General features: G+C 40.8%; 1 long non-coding RNA gene across 2 annotated transcripts in view; it reads left to right on the top strand.

The window, feature by feature from the left end:
• The first annotated feature begins 1,304 nt into the window (after positions 1-1,304).
• Positions 1,305-19,861, top strand: part of LOC132344299 (uncharacterized) — an 84,860-nt gene continuing 66,303 nt past the window's right edge. The window contains exons 1-2 of one of the 2 annotated variants that reach the window (XR_009493512.1): positions 1,305-1,413; positions 16,126-16,233. This is a non-coding gene — a long non-coding RNA (uncharacterized lncRNA). The remainder of the gene's footprint in view (positions 1,414-16,125; positions 16,234-19,861) is intronic. The other variant, XR_009493511.1, reaches the window with a different exon arrangement.

Here is a 19,861-nt window from a genome sequence, read left to right as displayed (position 1 = left end):
TAGCTCATCCATTATCAGTAGCAAATGTTGTGTTCATGACAGGAGCTATCATTGCCCTAATAGAGCCACGTGTGTACGACTTTGTTCACACATACTACTCATAGATCTAATATGAAGTAGATGATGGCCACACAGATATACTTTGGGCATCACCAGCACAAACTTATTCCTGGTCGAGGTTTTGAGTCTTGTGCTCCAGGGAACTCTGTGTTCTGGCTCTCAGAGCACAGGTGTCATGTGATGACTCAGCAAAAGGGAGAAGGAGAACTGGTGAGTGAGACATTGCAGTCTCCCTGAATCAGGACCTCTCAGCCCATAGCACAAACTCAGGGATGGCTGAGTTACCTCAGCCCCAACCAGTGAGCTCCCCATACCACAAGGCACACGTACATGCACCTGATGCTGGCAAAGAATGAAGACAAAAGGAGAAGAGGGCAGAAGAGGACGAGACGGTTAGATAGCACCACTGACTCAAGGGGCATGAATTTGAGCACCCTCTGGGACATCGCAAAGGACAGGAAAGCCTTTCAGGCTGCAGTCCACGGGGTCGGAAAGAGTCAAATACGACTTAGCAACTGAATAATAGCAACAAAAATAGACAGGCTAGATGGCACTTCCTGGTATGTCCCTCTCTTTTCTCCACACTAAGAAGCTGGTGAAAGCCTTCACCTGGTTGGTACACAGTGATATGAAAGTCTGGCTGGCTCTCCTCCTGTGAGTTGCACATGGAGCAGCATGCTTTTGTCTTACTCTGGGGTCCTGAGTCCGGGGTGGTCCTGGGGCTGTCTCTAACTAGAGGTCGCCTCAGGAGAGCTGACTTCGGGCATTCCAGTTTCTCACTCGCCTCCCCCTGACATCCAGGTGTGTCATCCTCACACGTTTTCCCCTCTGCGGGTCTTTTCTAGTTGACCCTGAATCCTTGGATCCCATCTGCACAAACATCCCTGGCCTCGTGTGTCATGGCAGGTTGAAAGGTGGTCCTTAATGGGACCTGCATCCTAAGAGTATGTGTCTCAAGGGAAACAGAAGCTCCTGTGCTTTCACTTTACTCCCTACATAACCCATTTGGTGACAATTCCTGTCCCCCACTGCCTATTCCATGAAGATGCTGTCTCTAATAGTCCAATGGTCTGGTTGTTCATTTGTTCATTCATTCATTCATTCATTCATTCATTGGATTATCTGCGGGGTCATTGTCTAAAAAGGAGACCAACACTCTGCATCTGATGTATTAATCCTTCCTGATTTCCACAGAAAGCTAATAGCACAGAGAACATTGTGATCGCATTCTTGTTTCCATGACAACCAGGGTAAGGCACTCTTTCCCAGAGGCAGAAACATTTCACAAGAAAACTGACTGGAGAGATGGAGTAAGTGTAGAGACATGGACACTAGTTGGTGTCTGCTCTCAATGTGAGTTGTGTGTGTGTGTGTGTGTGTATGTGTGGTGCCGGTGGTGTGGTCTTTACTTGGATATTAAGAGCTCTGATCCCTCCTGATTTAAAAGAGAGCATGGAAGCTCCTCCTTTTGTGGGGTGCTAAGGTGCCTGAGTAACCTGTCATACCCTGCCCCATGTCATGTCACACCTGTTGTGTGAGGACATTGTTACCTGAGTCCCTGAAAGCAGGCATCCCCAAACACTTCTCATCCTACACCTTTGCTTCACAATGGTTGTCTGTTGTGTGAGCTCTTACAGATCTTCAGTTTGCTCATCATTTACACCTACTGAGAGTGAAGTGTTTTGATGTGTATGATATAAGGGAGAAATTTTGAAGTCAGCAAATGGGACAGGTGAACAGGATTGAAAGATCTAAGGTAACTTTGCATAGCCCAGGGGAGGACATCATCAGCTACCTACCCTGAGTAGCTGGCACAGGCAAACCAAGAAACATGTTCTCTAAAAGTCAGATTTCCTTGTAGCATGCCACTAATTATGGTTAGGTAAATTGGATTAAAAGCAGTGAAGTGGCTCCTTTATTATGGAAGCATGAACACAAGCTCCTTCTTAAAAGACTGTGGGGTAAGTTTATTTTGTTTGGTTTTGGTCGTGGTTATGTTTAGAAATCGGAGAAGGCAATGGAACCCCACTCCAGTACTCTTGCCTGGAAAATCCCATGGACAGAGGAGCCTGGTGGGTTCCTGGTGGGCTCCTAGCGACCCCAGTAGAGTCAGACACGACTGAGCAACTTCACTGTCACTTTTCACTTACATGCATTGGAGAAGGAAATGACAGCCCACTCCAGTGTTCTTGCCTGGAGAATCCCAGGGATGGCGGAGCCTGGTGGGCTACCATCTATGGGGTTGCACAGAGTCGGACATGACTGAAGCGACTTAGCAGCATGTTTAGAAATGGATGCTGCTGATGTTATGGTTTGGGGGTGTCTTCTTTGTTCCTAGAGAAAATGGAGCATTTATAGGATGTCAATTGAGTTCAGTCACTCAGTCATGTCCGACTCTTTGCTACCCCATGGACTGCAGCACGTCAGGCTTCCCTGTCCATCACCAACTCCTGGGGCTTGCTCAAACTCATGTCCATCAAGTCGGTGATGCCATCCAACCATCTTGTCCTCTGTCATCCCCTTCTCCTCCTGCCTTCAATCTTTCCCAACATCAGGGTCTTTTCCAATGAGTCAGTTCTTTGCAACAGCATTTACAGGATATACTGTTGCAGTTTTCATCAGGGTAGGGAAGTGCTGTCAGGAGAATCAGGCTCCAGGTAAAGGATGTTTCACGCTTCTCATCTCCAGCTCTGTGTGCTGCTGAGTGGTGCTGAGACGGGGTTCTGCCAACCCCATTTTCACTCTGCCATCTGGCTCCCCGGGAGGGTCAGCCAGTGGGGTTGGTGGGGTGTGACAGGTGGTCTGGAAGCAAGACAACTGGCTCTACCTTCCTGTTTGTTCCTGCTCCTCTCAGGGTCACCCCCACGACTGCCCTTTCACACAACAGGGATAGGGACGCGTGACTTCAGTAGGAGCAACTGGTCCATAATGTGGCTCACCTCCAAACTCCAAGGGCTGTCTCCATGGCTGCCCACAGAAAGACCAGCATCAGTAAACTGGAGAACTCTCTCCTAAAGGATCTGAGCCCCAGACGGGAGTTGGTGGGGAGGACAGGGTAGAAGGGCCTCCTCTCAGATCCTGACCCTGTGGTGCAGGCTCATCATTTTTTCCCAACTTCCCTGTGAGGGGTCTCAGTTTCATGCACCCTTCCCCTGACATCCTTGAGGAACCTCACAGAGCTGGACAGCCCCTTTCCTCAGAAGTCTGAGCCCAAGCTCTGAGGCCTTCTCTTCCAAGATCATGGGTTCTAGGAGCTGACGTATCTTCCAGAGTTTTTTCCAGAAAGACCAGTGCCCCAATCTTCCTACCAGGGTGCCCTCCTTCTGGTCCCATTGCTCCCTTTTTGTCTTTTTCGGACTCCAGATAATTCTATCAAGCTCCCTCTAATGAAAATAATAAGTGGACCCTGCCTAATAATCAGGTGAGTTGTGCTGTCTTTATTTCTTAAGGTCTTTCCTTTTGCTTTGGTTTTGTAAAGCCTTACTGTTACTGCTTGTGTGTATATTTGCATATCTCATGTGTGTGTGTGCACACGCATGTGTGTATGTGTGTGTGTGTGTGTGTGAACATATTATGCTTGGAGTTTAGCACATTGAGGTGATATTTTCCCCCACATTGGAAATTTTCTATTTGTGAAATTGTCGGCTCTTTGCTCCTTCAGTATGCATGTTCTGTATCCCCTCTCTCTCTTCAATTGAACATCTCTTATGTGGCTAGGTGTACACACATTTTAAAAGTGAATATTTCCTTTTCTGAATAAAAATGTACCTCAGAAGACATGCCAAACATTTCAAATGTATCCTCACTGCATTCTATGTAATGGTATGGAACCGTTTTCTACACTTGCTTTCTGTTTGTTCACATAGCCTAATGTTTCCTATTCCTTTCCTATCCCCTCAGCATCTTTGTAAAATTAAGATTTTGGTGCCTGTGGACATGTAAATGTGTGATTCCCCGTACTGACTTGCAAAGTGATTTGAAAAGTAACATCTGCCCTCACCACACATTTCCATCCTTGTTCCTCTTCTCTTTCTGATGGAACCATGTCATGACATTCCTGTTTGCCTTTCTAGACTTTTCCACTGCATTTACACGTCTTTCATGTCCTCTGGTAAGTTGTATAGCATCAGGCTTGTTGATTGGAGAAATAAAAGCTCTGTGCCATCATGTTCTTGGGTCCCCCACCTAAGGCACAACTGGAATAGAACAAGAGGTGCACCGGGACCTAGGAACTTGAAGCTTGTGCATTTGAGGGCTTTACCATGGTCTGAAATTGACAGTGAAGTTCTGGCAGCAGGGTGACTGTTAATTCAGCCTCCGATCTGTTGTCCTGTGTGCATTCTGTCTCTACAGACACATTTGATTTGATTGTGAACTGAAACATTGGATGCATTTTAATTTTTCCAAGCCCTATGAAAATTCAGGCTACTTTAAAGGTTAGTTCAAAGTTCTGTTGTTAACACATAGTTCCTCCTGTGCATAAGGTGATCCATATTGACAAGTCATTATCTATCTTGTTGTCATTTGTCATCCATCTTACCTGTAAGAGTATTGCACTCCAGTTAGTGCAAAATATGAAAAGAAATTATTCTGCATGTCTGTGTACCAAACCTGAATGGAAGGTATTTGGGCAATGTGCCAAAGCGTATGCTGGGAGGGACATTTAATGCATAATATTTTCACCTAACACCCTTCCCTTCTGATGGTCCAGCTTAAGGAGCATTGCTGTAGTAATCAGAAAAAAAGAACTGCAGTTGGCATCTTGGTTGTGCACTGAAAGCACTCAAAGAAAGTGTTTCATTCTTGAAAGAATGTACACAAAACTAAATATGAGAGAATACTGAAGTAGGTCATACAATTTTTAGAAACTTTTTAATATACAGCACAGGTATGGCTAGAATAAAAATTCTAGAGTCCTTGGACTGATGTGCCTACATTAAGTATTCCTAGGTGATTAGTTTACTGGTGCTATTTTAGGATTGTGAGCATGATTTTACATTTTCCCAAGTGTCCTTTTAAAATCACAAACTAGAAGGAGCTGAAAATAACATCTACCCTGGAAGCAGAATCATGTGCATGCATGTGTAGGGGCAGAAAGCATGGATGATATGCAACCATATAGGGTATCTTAGGTCTCTAATGTCACGCTGAGAGAGAGAAAGTGTGTGTAAGTGCATGTGTGTGTATCTTGTGGTATGGGGAGCTCACTGGTTGGGACTGAGGTAACTCAGCCATCCCTGAGTTTGTGCTATGGGCTAATGCAGGGAGACTGCAGTGGCTCACTCACCAGTTTCTCCTTCTCCCTTTTGCTGAGTCGTCACATGACACCTGTGCTCTGAGAGCCAGAACACAGAGTTCCCTGGAGCACAAGACTCAAAACCTCGACCAGGAATAAGTTTGTGCTGGTGATGCCCAAAGTATATCTGTGTGGCCATCATCTACTTCATATTAGATCTATGAGTGGTATGTGTGAACAAAGTCGTACACACGTGGCTCTATTAGGGAAATGATAGCTCCTGTCATGAACACAACATTTGCTACTGATAATGAATGAGCTAAAATCTGTAGGTGAACATTAATACATGTTTGTACAATGTGCACAGAGAAGGAGGACCTACTAACAATGTATTTCTGGGTGTGAAGAGAGGGACTGAGACAACAACTGCATCTTCTGCATTGCATTCATCTAAATGGTAAAAATTTATGAAAGCAAATATTTTGAACATCAGGGCATCCATGCTGTAAAGAAAGTTGACAAAATGGCATGAAAAGTAGGCATTCACAGGAAACGGTGATCAAGTGTGCTCTTGAGGGAAGAAAGGTGGCCCCAGCTAACACATGCAGGTATGTGTATATGGATGCAACCACCCTTCTGATAGTGAGTATCTACACTGTCTGTGTTGTTGTTCAGTCACTCAGTTGTGTCTGACTCTTTGCCACCCCATGGAACCCAGCATGCCAGGTTTCCCTATCTTTCACCATCTCCCAGAGTTTGTTCAAACTCATGTCCATTGAGTCAGTGATGCCATCCAGCCATCTGATCCTCTGTTGTCCCCTTCTCCTCCTGCCTTCAATCTTTCACAGCATCAGGGTCTTCTCTAAAGAGTTGGCCCTTCGCATCAGGTGGTCAAACTATTGGAGTCTCACCTTCAGCATCAGTCCTTCCAATGAATATTCAGGATTAATTTCCTTTAGGATTGACTAGTGTGGTCTCCTTGCAGTCCAAGGGACTCTCAGGAGTCTTCTCCAACTCCATAGTTCTTTGGCATCCGTTGGCACAGTTCAAAAGTATCAGTTCATTAGCACTCATCCTTATCTATGGTCCAACTCTCACATTCATATATGACTACAGGAAAAAACATAGTTTTGACTAGTCAGATCATTGTTGGCAAAGTAGTGCCTCTGCTTTGTAATATACTGTCTAGGTTGGTCATAGCTTTTCTTCCAAGGAGGAAGTGTCTTTAATTTCATGGCTGCAGTCACCATTTGCAGACTTTGGTGCCCAAGAAAATAAAGTCTGTCACTGTTTCCATTGTTTCCCCATCTATTTGCCATGATGTGATGGGACCAGATGCCATGATCTTTGTTTTCTTTTTTTTAGGATTTTTGTTTTTTTATTATTATTATTATTTTTTTTTTACTTTACAATATTGTATTGGTTTTGCCATACATCAACATGAATCCACCACGGGTATACATGTGTTCCCCATGCTGAACCCCCCTCCCACCTCCCTTGCTGTACCATCCCTCTGTGTCATCCCAGTGCACCAGCCCCAAGCATCCTGTATCATGCATCTAACCTGGACTGGCGATTCATTTAATATATTATATTATACATGTTTCAATGCCATTCTCCAAAATCATCCCACCCTCTCCCTCTCCCACAGAGTCCAAAAGACTGTTCTATACATGTGTGTCTCTTTTGCTGTCTCGTATACAGGGTTATCATTACCATCTTTCTAAATTCCATATATATGCGTTAGTATACTGTATTGGTGTTTTTCTTTCTGGCTTACTTTACTCTGTATCATAGGCTTCAGTTTCATCCACCTCATTAGAACTGATTCAAAATATTTTTTAATGGCTGAGTAATACTCCCTTGTATATATGTACCACAGCTTTCTTATTCATTCATCTGCTGATGGACATCTAGGTTGCTTCCACGTCCTGGCTATTATAAACAGTGCTGTGATGAACATTGGGGTATATGTGTCTCTTTCAATTCTGGTTTCCTCAGTGGGTATGCCCAGCAGTGGGATTGCTGGGTCATAAGGCAGTTCTATTTCCAGTTTTTTAAGGAATCTCCACACTGTTCTCCATAGTGGCTGTACTAGTTTGCATTCCCACCAACAGTGTAAGAGGGTTCCCTTTTCTCCACACCCTCTCCAGCATTTATTGCTTATAGACTTTTGGATAGCAACAATTCTGACTGGCATGAAATGGTACCTCATTGTGGTTTTGATTTGCATTTCTCTGATAATGAGTGATGTTGAGCATCTTTTCATGTGTTTGTTAGCCATCTGTATGTCTTCTTTGGAGAAATGTCTGTTTAGTTCTTTGGCCCATTTTTTGATTGGGTCATTTATTTTTTCTGGAATTGAGCTGCAGGAGTTGCTTGTATATTTTTGAGATTAGTTCTTTGTCAGTTGGTTTGTTTGCTATTATTTTCTCCCATTCTGAAGGCTGTCTTTTCACCTTGCTTATAGTTTCCTTTGTTGTTCAGAAACTTTTAATTTTAATTAGGTCCAATTTGTTTATTTTTGCTTTTATTTCCAATATTCTGGGAGGTGGGTCATAGAGGATCCTGTTGTGATTTATGTCAGAGAGTGTTTTGCCTATGTTCTCCCCTAGGAGTTTTATAGTTTCTGGTCTTATGTTTAGATCTTTAACCCATTTTGAGTTTACTTTTGTGTATGGTGTTAGAAAGTGTTCTAGTTTCATTCTTTTACAAGTGGTTGACCAGATTTCCCAGCACCACTTGTTAAAGAGATTGTCTTTAATCCATTGTATATTCTTGCCTCCTTTGTCAAAGATAAGGTGTCCATAGGTGCGTGGATTTATCTCTGGGCTTTCTATTTTGTTCCATTGATCTATATTTCTGTCTTTGTGCCAGTACCATCCTGTCTTGATGACAGTGGCTTTGTAGTAGAGCCTGACGTCAGGCAGGTTGATTCCTCCAGTTCCATTCTTCTTTCTCAAGATAGCTTTGGCTATTCGAGGTTTTTTGTATTCCCATACAAATTGTGAAATTATTTGTTCTAGCTCTGTGAAGAATACCATTGGTAGCTTGATAGAGATTGCATTGAATCTATAGATTGCTTTGGGTAGTATACTCATTTCCACTATATTGATTCTTCCAATCCATGAAAATGGTATGTTTCTCCATCTATTAGTGTCCTCTTTGATTTCTTTCCCCAGTGTTTTATAGTTTTCTATATATAGGTCTTTAGTTTCTTTAGGTAGATATATTCCTAAGTATTTTATTCTTTTCATTGCAATGGTAAATGGGATTGTTTCCTTAATTTCTCTTTCTATTTTCTCATTATTAGTGTATAGGAATGCAGGGGATTTCTGTGTGTTGATTTTATATCCTGCAACTTTACTATATTCATTGATTAGTTTTAGTAATTTTCTGGTGGAGTCTTTAGGGTTTTCTATGTAGAGGATCATGTCATCTGCAAACAGTAAGAGTTTTACTTCTTTTCTAATTTGGATTCCTTTTATTTCTTTTTCTGCTCTGATTGCTGTGGCCAAAACTTCCAAAACTATTTAAATAGTAGTGGTGAGAGTGGGAACCCTTGTCTTGTTCCTGACTTTAGGGGAAATGCTTTCAATTTTTCACCACTGAGGATAATGTTTGCTGTGGTTTGTCATATATAGCTTTTATTATGTTGAGGTATGTTCCTTCTATTCCTGCTTTCTGGAGAGTTTTTATCATAAATGGATGTTGACTTTTTTCAAAGGCTGTCTCTGCATCTATTGAGATAATCATATGGCTTTTATTTTTCAATTTGTTAATGTGGTGTAATACATTGATTGATTTGTGGATATTGAAGAATCCTTGCATCCCTGGGATAAAGCCCACTTGCTCATGGGGTATGATCTTTTTAATGTGTTGTTGGAGTCTGATTGCTAGAATTTTGTTGAAGGATTTTTGCATCTGTGTTCATCAGTAATATTGGCCTGTAGTTTTCTTTTTTGTGTGGCATCTTTGTCTGGTTTTGGTATTAGGGTGATGGTGGCCTCATGGAATAAGTTTGGAAGTTTATCTTCCTTTGAAATTTTCTGGAAGAGTTTGAGTAGGATAGGTATTAGCTCTTCTCTAAATTTTTGTTAGAATTCACCTGTGAAGCCTTCTGGACCTGGGCTTTTGTTTGCTGGAATATTTCTGAGTACAGTTTCAATTTCTGTGCTTGTGATGGGGCTGTTAAGATTTTCTATTTCTTCCTGGTTCAGTTTTGGAAAGTCGTACTTTTCTAAGAATTTGTCCATTTCTTCCAAATTGTCCATTTTATTGACATACAATTGCTGATAGTAGTCTCATAAGATCCTTTGTATTTCTGTGTTGTCTGTTGTGATCTCTCCATTTTCATTTCTAATATTACTGATTTGATTTTTCTCCCTTTGTTTCTTGATGAGTCTGGCTAATGGTTTGTCAATTTTAGTTATCCTTTCTAAGAACCAGCTTTTGGCTTTGTTGATTTTTGCTATGGTCTCTTTTGTTTCTTTTGCATTTATTTCTGCCCTAATTTTTAAGATTTCTTTCCTTCTACTAACCCTGGGGTTCTTCATTTCTTCCCTTTCTAGTTGCTTTAGGTGTAGAGTTAGGTGATGATTTATTTGACTTTTTTCTTGTTTCTTGAGGTATGCCTGTATTGCTATGAACCTTCCCCTTAGCACTGCTTTTACAGTGCCCCACAGGTTTTGGGTTGTTGTGTTTTCATTTTCATTCATTTCTATGCATATTTTGATTTCTTTTTTGATTTCTTCTGTGATTTGTTGGTTATTCAGCAGCGTGTTGTTCAGCCTCCATATGTTAGAATTTTTAATAGTTTTGCTCCTGTAATTGAGATCTAATCTTACTGCATTGTGGTCAGAAAAGATGCTTGGAAAGATTTCAATTTTTTTGAATTTACCAAAGCTATATTTATGGCCCAGCATGTGATCTATCCTGGAGAAGGTTCCGTGTGCGCTTGAGAAAAAGGTGAAATTCATTGTTTTGGGGTGAAATGCCTTATAACTCTGGGAGTTGGTGATGGACAGGGAGGCCTGGCATGCTGCAATTCATGGGGTTGCAAAGAGTCGGACACGACTGAGCGACTGAACTGAACTGAACTGACTGAAGTCTAACTGGTCTATTGTATCATTTAAAGTTTGTGTTTCCATGTTAATTTTCTGTTTAGTTGATTTATCCATAGGTGTGAGTGGGGTATTAAAGTCTCCCACTATTATTGTGCTATTGTTAATTTCCTCTTTCATACTTGTTAACATTTGTCTTACATATTGTGGTGCTCCTATGTTGGGTGCATATATATTTATAATTGTTATATCTTCTTGGACTGATTCTTTGATCATTATGTAGTGTCCTTCTTTGTCTCTTTTCACAGCCTTTGTTTTAAAGTCTATTTTATCGGATATTAGTATTGCTACTCCTACTTTCTTTTGGTCTGTATTTGCATGGAATAACTTTTTCCAGCCCTTCACTTTCAGTCTGTATGTGTCCACTGTTTTGAGGTGGGTCTGTTGTAGACGACATATATAGGGGTCTTGTTTTTGAACCATTCAGCCAGTCTTTGTCTTTTGGTTGGGGCATTCAACCCATTTACGTTTAAGATAATTATTAAAGCAAGAAGAGAAAGCCTTCTTCAGTGATCAATGCAAAGAAATAGAGGAAAACAACAGAATGGGAAAGACTAGAGATCTCTTCAAGAAAATTAGAGATACCAAGGGAACATTTCATGCAAAGATGGGCTCGATAAAGGACAGAAATGGTATGGACCTAACAGAAGCAGAAGATATTAAGAAGAGATGGCAAGAATGCACAGAAGAACTGTATAAAAAAGATCTTCATGACCCAGATAATCACGATGGTGTGATCACTGAGCTAGAGCCAGACATCTTGGAATGTGAAGTCAAATGGGCCTTAGAAAGCATCACTACGAACAAAGCTAGTGGAGGTGATAGAATTCCAGTTGAGCTACTCCAAATCCTGAAAGATGATGCTGTGAAAGTGCTACACTCAATATGCCAGCAAATTTGAAAAACTCAGCAGTGGCCACAGGACTGGAAAAGGTCAATTTTCATTCCAATCCCAAAGAAAGGCAATGCCAAAGAATGCTCAAACTACCACCCAATTGCACTCATCTCACATGATAGTAAAGTAATGCTCAAAATTCTCCAAGCCAGGCTTCAGCAATATGTGAACCGTGAACTTACTGATGTTCAAGCTGGCTTTAGAAAAGGCAGAGGAACCAGAGATCAAATTGCCAACATCTGATGGATCATGGATAAAGCAAGAGAGTTCCAGAAAAACATCTATTTTTGCTTTATTGACTATGCCAAAGCCTTTGACTGTGTGGATAACAATAAACTGTGGGAAATTCTGAAAGAGATGGGAATACCAGACCACCTGACCTGCCTCTTGAGAAATCTGTATGCAGGTCAGGAAGCAACAGTTAGAACTGGACATGGAACAACAGACTTGTTCCAAATAGGAAAAGGAGTATGTCAAGGTTGTATATTGTTGCCCTGTTTATTTAACTTATATGCAGAGTACATCATGAGAAAGGTTGGGCTGGAAGAAACACAAGCTGGAATCAAGATTGCCGGGAGAAATATCAATAACCTCAGATATGCAGATGACACCACCCTTATGGCAGAAAGTGAAGAGGAACTAAAAAGCCTCTTGATGAAAGTGAAAGAGGAGAGTGAGAAAGTTGGCTTAAAGCTCAACCTTCAGAAAATGAAGATCATGGCATCCAGTCCCATCACTTCATGGGAAATAGATGGGGAAACAGTGGAAACAGTGTCAGACTTTGTTTTTCTGGGCTCCAAAATCACTGCAAATGGTGACTGCAGCCATGAAATTAAAAGCCGCTTACTCCTTGGAAGGAAAGTTATGAACAACCTAGATAGTATATTGAAAAGCAGAGACATTACTTTGCCAACAAAGGTCCGTCTAGTCAAGGCTATGGTTTTTCCTGTGGTCATGTATGGATGTGAGAGTTGGAATGTGAAGAAGGCTGAGCGCTGAAGAATTGATGCTTTTGAATTGTGGTGTTGGAGAAGACTCTTGAGAGTCCCTTGGACTGCAAGGAGATCCAACCAGTCCATTCTGAAGGAGATCAGCCCTGGGATTTCTTTGGAAGGAATGATGCTAAAGCTGAAACTCCAGTACTTTGGCCACCTCATGCAAAGAGTTGACTCATTGGAAAAGACTCTGATGCTGGGAGGGATTGGGGGCAAGAGGAGAAGGGGACGACAGAGGATGAGATGGCTGGATGGCATCACTGACCCGATGGACGTGAGTCTGAGAGAGTCAGTTCCTAGGCAGGTTGATAAGGAGTCTAGGGGTCCCCGAGGAGAGAGGGGTCTGGAATTCTCAAGGAGGAAGAAAGAACAAACTTTTTTTCCTTCTTTACATTCCTTAGGATTATATAGCAATAGTGTATCCTGCCTGAGGATAGTCTTTGGATTAAACCTTCTGGCAATTCTGTTATCTTAAAATGTAAATTATGGGAGTAGGTCTGATGAGGTGTTTACAACCTCCAGACACTCTTTGGAATATATAACTTCATTGTTAACACTAGCAAGCAGGTACTCTTTCTGCCCCCTTCTGATGCCTATGTCCGAAGCTTTCTCTATCTCCTTTATACTTTAATAAAACTTTATTACACAAAAGCTCTGAGCGATCAAGCCTCGTCTCTGGCCCCGGATTGAATTCTTCTCCTCCGGGGGCCTAGAATCCCGGTGTATTAGCGTGATTCAACAACAACCTTTCAAGTCTGAGTGAACTCCAGGAGTTCGTGATGAACAGGGAGGCTTGGCGTGCTGCGATTCATGGGGTCGCAAAGAGTCGGACATGACTGAACGACTGATCTGATCTGATGATCCCATTGCCATTTACTTTATTGTTTTGGGTTTGAGTTTATACACCCTTTTTGTGTTTCCTGTCTAGAGAATATTCTTTAGCATTTGTTGGAGAGCTGGTCTGGTGGTGCTGAATTCTCTCAGCTTTTGCTTGTCTGTAAAGCTTTTGATTTCTCCTTCATATTTTAATGAGATCCTTGCTGGGTACAGTAATCTGAGCTGTAGGTTATTTTCTTTCATCACTTTAAGTATGTCCTGATATTCCCTCCTGGCCTGAAGTGTTTCTATTGAAAGATCAGCTGTTATCTTTCTGGGAATCCCTTTGTGTGTTATTTGTTGTTTTTCCCTTGTTGCTCTTAATATTTGTTATTTGTGTTTGACCTTTGTTAATTTGATTAATATGTATCTTGGGGTGTTTATCCTTTTTGGAACTCTCTGGGTTTCTTGGACTTGGGTGATTATTTCATTCCCCATTTTAGGGAAGTTTTCAACTATTATCCCCTCAAGTATTTTCTCATGGTCTTTCTTTTTGTCTTCTTCTTCTGGGACTCTTATGATTTGAATGTTGGGGCATTTAACACTGTCATGGAGGTCTCTCAGATTTTCCTCATTTCTTTTAATTAATTTTTCCTTTTTCCTCTCTGATTCATTTATTTCTGCTATTCTATCTTCTACTTCACTAATCCTGTCTTCTGCCTCCATTATTCTACTATTTGTTCCCTCCAGAGTGTTTTTGATCTCATTTATTGCATTATTCATTATATACTGACTGTTTTTTATTTCTTCTAGGTCCTTGTTAAACCTTTCTTGCATCTTCTCAATCCTTGTCTCCAGGCTATTTATCTGTGATTGTATTTTGGTTTCAAGACTTTGGATCATTTTCACTATCATTAGTCAGAATTCTTTATCCGGTAGATTCCCTATCTCTTCCTCTTTTGTTTGGTTTGGTGGGCATTCATCCTGTTCCTTTACCTGATGGGTAGTCCTCTGTATCTTCATCCTGTTTATATTGCTGTGTTTGGGGTGGCCTTTCTGTATTCTGGAAGTTTGTGGAGTTCTCTTTATTGTGGAGTTTCCTCACTGTGGGTGGGGTTGTACAGGTGGCTTGTCAAGGTTTCCTGGTTAGGGAAGCCTGTGTCAGTATTCTGGTGAGTGCAGCTGGATTTCTTCTCTCTGGAGTGCAATGAAGTGTCCAGTAATGAGTTATGAGATGTCAATGGGTTTGGAGTGACTTTGGGCATGCTGTATATTGAAGCTCAGGGTTGTGTTACTGTGTTGCTGGAGAATTTGCATGGTATGTCTTGCTCTGGAACTTGTTGGGTCTTGGGTAGTGCTTGGTTTCAGTGTAGGTATGGAGGCATTTGATGAGCTCCTGTCGATTAATGTTCCCTGGAGTCCGGAGTCCTCTGGTGTTCTCAGGATTTGGACTTAAGCCTCCTGCTTCTGGTTTTCAGTCTTATTTTTACAGTAGCCTCAAGACTTCTCCATCCACTGTGTCATGAGTTTGAGCATGTTACTTAGCCTCTCTAAGGATCCATTTTCTCTTCTCTTTCTTCCCTGTAGAAGTAGGGCCTGCTCCCTACAGAGTGAGAGCCAGCATGGGTGCGAGCAGGGCAGTAATCTGCCTTTCAGAGGCAAGAGCTCTTGGGCTGGTACTCAGGTTCAGCAAGCTGGAGAAGTGTGTCTACCCAGGCAGAAAAAAAGTCACAACATTCTTAATGAGGCATTGCTACTTGGCTGTTCTCAGTTGGAATCATAGTAGAGTAAGCTGAAGTTGTCTTGTAGATGGTGAATAATTAACAACTCCAAAGAGAAAAATAAAAATGATGATTATAGCTCTTTCTTCGATTCCTGGAATGATCCCACTTAGCACAATGCTCCTCTTTCCTGCCAACAAATGATCTTTGTTTTCTGAGTGTTGAGTTTTAAGCCAGCTTTTTCACTCTCCTCTTTCACTTTCATGAAGAGGCTCCTCAGTTCCTCTTCGTTTTCTGCCTTAAGGGTGGTGTCATTTGCGTATCTGAGGTGGTTGATATTTCTCCCAGCAATTTTGATTCTAGCTTGTGCTTCATCTAGCCCAACATTTCGCCAGATGTACTCTGCATACAGTGTCTGGTCTCTGCATGTTTCAGAGTCTGTGAAAGCCCACTTGGTATTAGTTTAGAAGCCCAAGAAAGCACACAAGCAGACACTATGGTTCCCACATTTGGTACACATACACACACATACACACACACATAAGCACATGCACACTTGTGCTATTAAATAACCTTTATTGAATTATATGTGACACACAGTATTATATTCATTTCAGGTGCAGGACTTAGTAATTCTGTTTTATACATTACTCCATGATTGCCATGACAAATCTAGTTACCTCCTGCAACCATACAGACTTATTACAATGTGATTGTATTTCCTATCTTGTACATTACCTCCTTTGGACTTCTGATTCATTGCTTTTGCTTTTGGCCTCTATTCAGAAATATCACTGTCATTCTCAATGTCAAAGAGCTTATGGCTTGTGTTTCCTTCTAGGAGTTTTATGGTTTCAGGCTATACATTTAATCCATTTTTGTGTAAGAAAATGGTCCAGTTTGATCCTTTTGCATGTAGCTGTTCAGTTTCTCCAACAGCACCTGGTGAACAGGCTGTCTTTTCCCTGTCATGTACCCTTGTCTCCTATGACATAGATGAATTGACCATATGCACCTGGCTCTGTTTCTAGGCTCCCTCTTCTGTTCCACTGGTCTATGTGTCTGTTTTCCTGCCAATACCATGCCTGTTTGATGACCATAGCTTTGTAGTGTCATATGAAGTCATGGAGCCTGATTCCTGAGGCTCTCCCCTTCTTTCTCAATTCATGGCAAGCTCAACAGTAAATCTGTGCCTGTGGCAAACTGACTTTGACCAGAGGCATCCACTTCCCAAGTTTCTAGCAGACCTGCCTAAGTTTATTTTGCTCTGTGTAACTAGGAGGGAATCTTCCTGACAGGCGCCAGCTGCTCCCCACCCCCCAATGCAAGAAGCTGTTTGGAGCCGAGAGATGTCCAGAACTATTGTCCAGATTTGGTGTCACCTAGGGTAAGTCACTCAAGCTTGTTTTGCATTACATTTATTTGTTCTGTATTTGATAATACCTGTCAGACACGACTGAACAACTTCACTTTCACTTTTCTCTTTCATGCATTGGAGAAGGAAATAGCAACCCACTCCAGTGTTCTTGCCTGGAGAATGCCAGGGACAGGGGAGTCTGTTGGGCTGCCGTCTATAGGGTCGCACAGAGTTGGACATGACTGAAGCGACAGCAGCAACAGCAGCAGCAGCAGCTGTGATAATAAGAGCTTTGTTCCATCCTATAGTCACTCTAGAGTATGAGTAAGATGACTTTTCTTTTAATACTGCCTGGCCACTATCTTCTCTAGACTATGGTGAAGGAAAAAATTAGTTAAGATGAAACGTCTGAAATTCTCACACTGGTTCTTTCTGCATATGCAGTTGGAAAAAATTTGGCTTTATGAAATATTTTTTCCTAATATTACTTCCTATTATTTAGAAAATTGACCAAAATGAATGTCAAACCTCTTGATCTGGGAAATATTCAGTACTGAATTGATATCTGGTATTGAAGCTAGCTTAAGTTTGTTGGTTTTCTAAATGTAATGCAACTGTTGTACCTAGGTTTTTTAGAGATCAAATAAGACCTTATATCTGTTGCAAATGTGTCAGCAAGAACATATCAATAATGTTATATGATGAAATATTAAGTCTACCTAAAATAGCTTTCTCCAGATTTTGGTAACTTGAAAGTGATCCAAGTTAAAAGGCAAGAATTCATTGACTATTTGGGTCACACTTCAAATAGGATAAAATATTGGAACATTCGTTGCTGGACAAATCTAAGTTTACCAACCTCTGCCTTATTAGGAGAGGAAAACTAAAGCATAAGTTTCCAATCAGAAAATACTGGTATGACAAACAGTTCACAATTACTTGCATCTTAGTTTTCACTAAAAATTAAGGTGGCAGATTCATTTTGATATTTGGCAAAACTAATACAATTATGTAAAGTTTAAAAATAAAATAAAATTTAAAAAAAAGAGTTGAGGATTTGCATCTAAGTATGTAATTAAAGCTACTAAGAATAAAGGAAAACATTATCAGTATATAGTAGGGAAGTAGGATATATGTTTTAAGTAAAAAAAAAAAAAAAAAAAAGGAGTTTTATGCACGGTCAGGGTGAGATTAGATTAAACTTTGGTAAATGGATCTCACTAATATCTGTGAATAATTTGCAAAAACACATGTAAAACTGCTATGTTATCACATTAAACTGTAAAGACTCAGAATGTAAACTCTTTACATATAATACACAAACATAATTATACTAAAATATTCATAGAAAAATGACAAGAGGGAAATTCTTCAGATTTTAATGCTTACTCTCTTTGAATGGAGAATGATTTTGCTTTCTTCTTTCAAATTTTCTGCATGTATAAAATTTATAATAGAAAAAAAGCAAGCATTGGGCCTGGAATTAATCTTGCAGTGACTAACAGCATGGGATGTTTGGACTTGCAGACTTGATGCAAGATGCTGTTTTTTTTTTTCTTTTAGTTTCTGTTTTTGTTTTGCTTTAAAAAGGCAGTCATTCAATGGCTGAAATATATTTCCCAAAGAGATCAGCTTCAGCATTATAGTTCAGTAGTATCCTCCTGACATAAAGTTTTGACATGTTCCTCCTTGTCAGAAAATAGTTGCCTATGATCTGCCAATTAAAGAGTTCTCCTTTGTTGCCAGAATAAGCACTGCTTAAGAAACTTATACTGCTGGAAAGTTTCTGTGCAGCCAGCACTAGAGTAAAATGCTATTGCTTAAAGGAGATTTAATCTCCTAAGATGAGATAATACCAACATGTATTTTCAGAGGAGGTTCCTTTGAACCTATAGTCATGAGCATTTCAGATTTCCTCCAAAACTTTCAACCACTAAGCAAAGATCCACTTGGGAGGAGCAACTTGGAGGAATCTGGGCTCAATTACTTTACAAGATTGCTAGTGAAGACATAGGTGATTGCAGTATTAACTAATTTCACTGCATTTATCCTTCAGTCATCCATTTATTTAAGTATTTTTTGAGTGCCAGATCTTAGGCCATAATTTATTTAACTTTTAGATTATATTTGCATTGTCTTACAGTGAACAATGATCTTATTTGACCAAGTGTTTTGAGACTTTTTGACAAACTTCCCAAATGTCAAATTTTAATTAAATTTCTTTTGACTTCCAGCTGACTTTAAGGTTCTTTAGGGAGCCCTTAAGGCATCTGAAGGAGGATTATTGAATTAGTTTCTTTTGATATGTTGAATTACATGGGAAGTGTTTTCAAAGGGTGATAAGCCTTCCAAGATTATACTGTATGGGTAAAGTTTACTATATGTCCTGGTATAATCTATCAGCCATAATTCTGGTTCTACCACAGCAACTTAATTCAGCTTCTTTGTCAACACATTGTGATCAGATCTTCAACCTCACCTTTTAAGTCTTTAATAGACAGTTAAGCTGTGCTTTGCAAAATTGCTTAATCTTCAAGCAAATTCATAGGAAGGCCTTTTAAACAAACATAGGTCAGATATACGGCTGAATTTGGTTAGGAAATTCTTATCAAACTGGTAGGAGAAGCAAATCTTCCCTCTTGCTGGCAGCCACAATGGACCCTAAGGCTGTCTTCAGCGGAGTCAGCAGAGTGACAAGACAATCTTACAGTGCCACTCACCCTTGAAGGGAAAGGAGATTTTGACTATGCTATATGCTAATACTTAAGAATGAATAGTGAAAGAAGAACTGTTAGCTGCTTACTTAAGTGGGTTATGAAGTACTGGCTTTGGAAAAACGTGGTTTTCATAAAATACAATGAAAGCCTAAAACCAAGGATTGCTTACTTTGCACCCTGAAATAACACAGCTCCATTGAGAACAATACCTTGGTGGCATGAAGGTAAAATGAGAAAAAGTAGGGAACTCAGGGCCAGAGACACATAGAGACATGCACACTGAAAGCCACACACACTGAGACACATACACATACAGAGAGTGAGACACACACACAGAGACACAGACACACACAGAGAAACAGACACATACCCAATGAGAGAGACACACACACAGAGACGCACAGAGAAAAACACACTCTGAGAGAGACACACACACAAGGAGAGACTCACACGCACAGAGAGAGACACAAAAACACTGAGAGACACACATACTGAGAGACACACACAGAGACACACAATTTGAGAGTGACACACATGTTAAGAGAGACACCCACATCCAGGAAGAGAAACACACTCTTGAGAGCAACACACACACATTGAGGGAGAGAAACGTACATACAGAGAGCGAGACACACACTCCAACACTGAGAGAGACACACAAACACACAGAGACATACACACAACTGGGAGGGAGGGACACACATACTGAGAGACACACACAAAAATAGACAGACACTAAAAATAGACACAAAACACTGAGGCAGAGACAAAATGAGACAGACACACACACATTGAGAGAGACACAATGGGAGACACCAACAGAGACACTGTGAGAGTCACACAGAGACACACAGAGAGACACACACACTGAGAGAGAAACACACATGAGAGAGACACACACTGTGAAAGAGTTAACACACAACATACAGAGACATACACAC

This window comes from Bos taurus, chromosome X (genome assembly GCF_002263795.3).
Source record: "Bos taurus isolate L1 Dominette 01449 registration number 42190680 breed Hereford chromosome X, ARS-UCD2.0, whole genome shotgun sequence".
NCBI classification, from domain to species: domain Eukaryota; kingdom Metazoa; phylum Chordata; class Mammalia; order Artiodactyla; family Bovidae; genus Bos; species Bos taurus.
The sequence above is the reverse complement of the archived record's forward strand: the minus strand, read 5'-3'. Positions and strand labels throughout refer to the sequence as shown.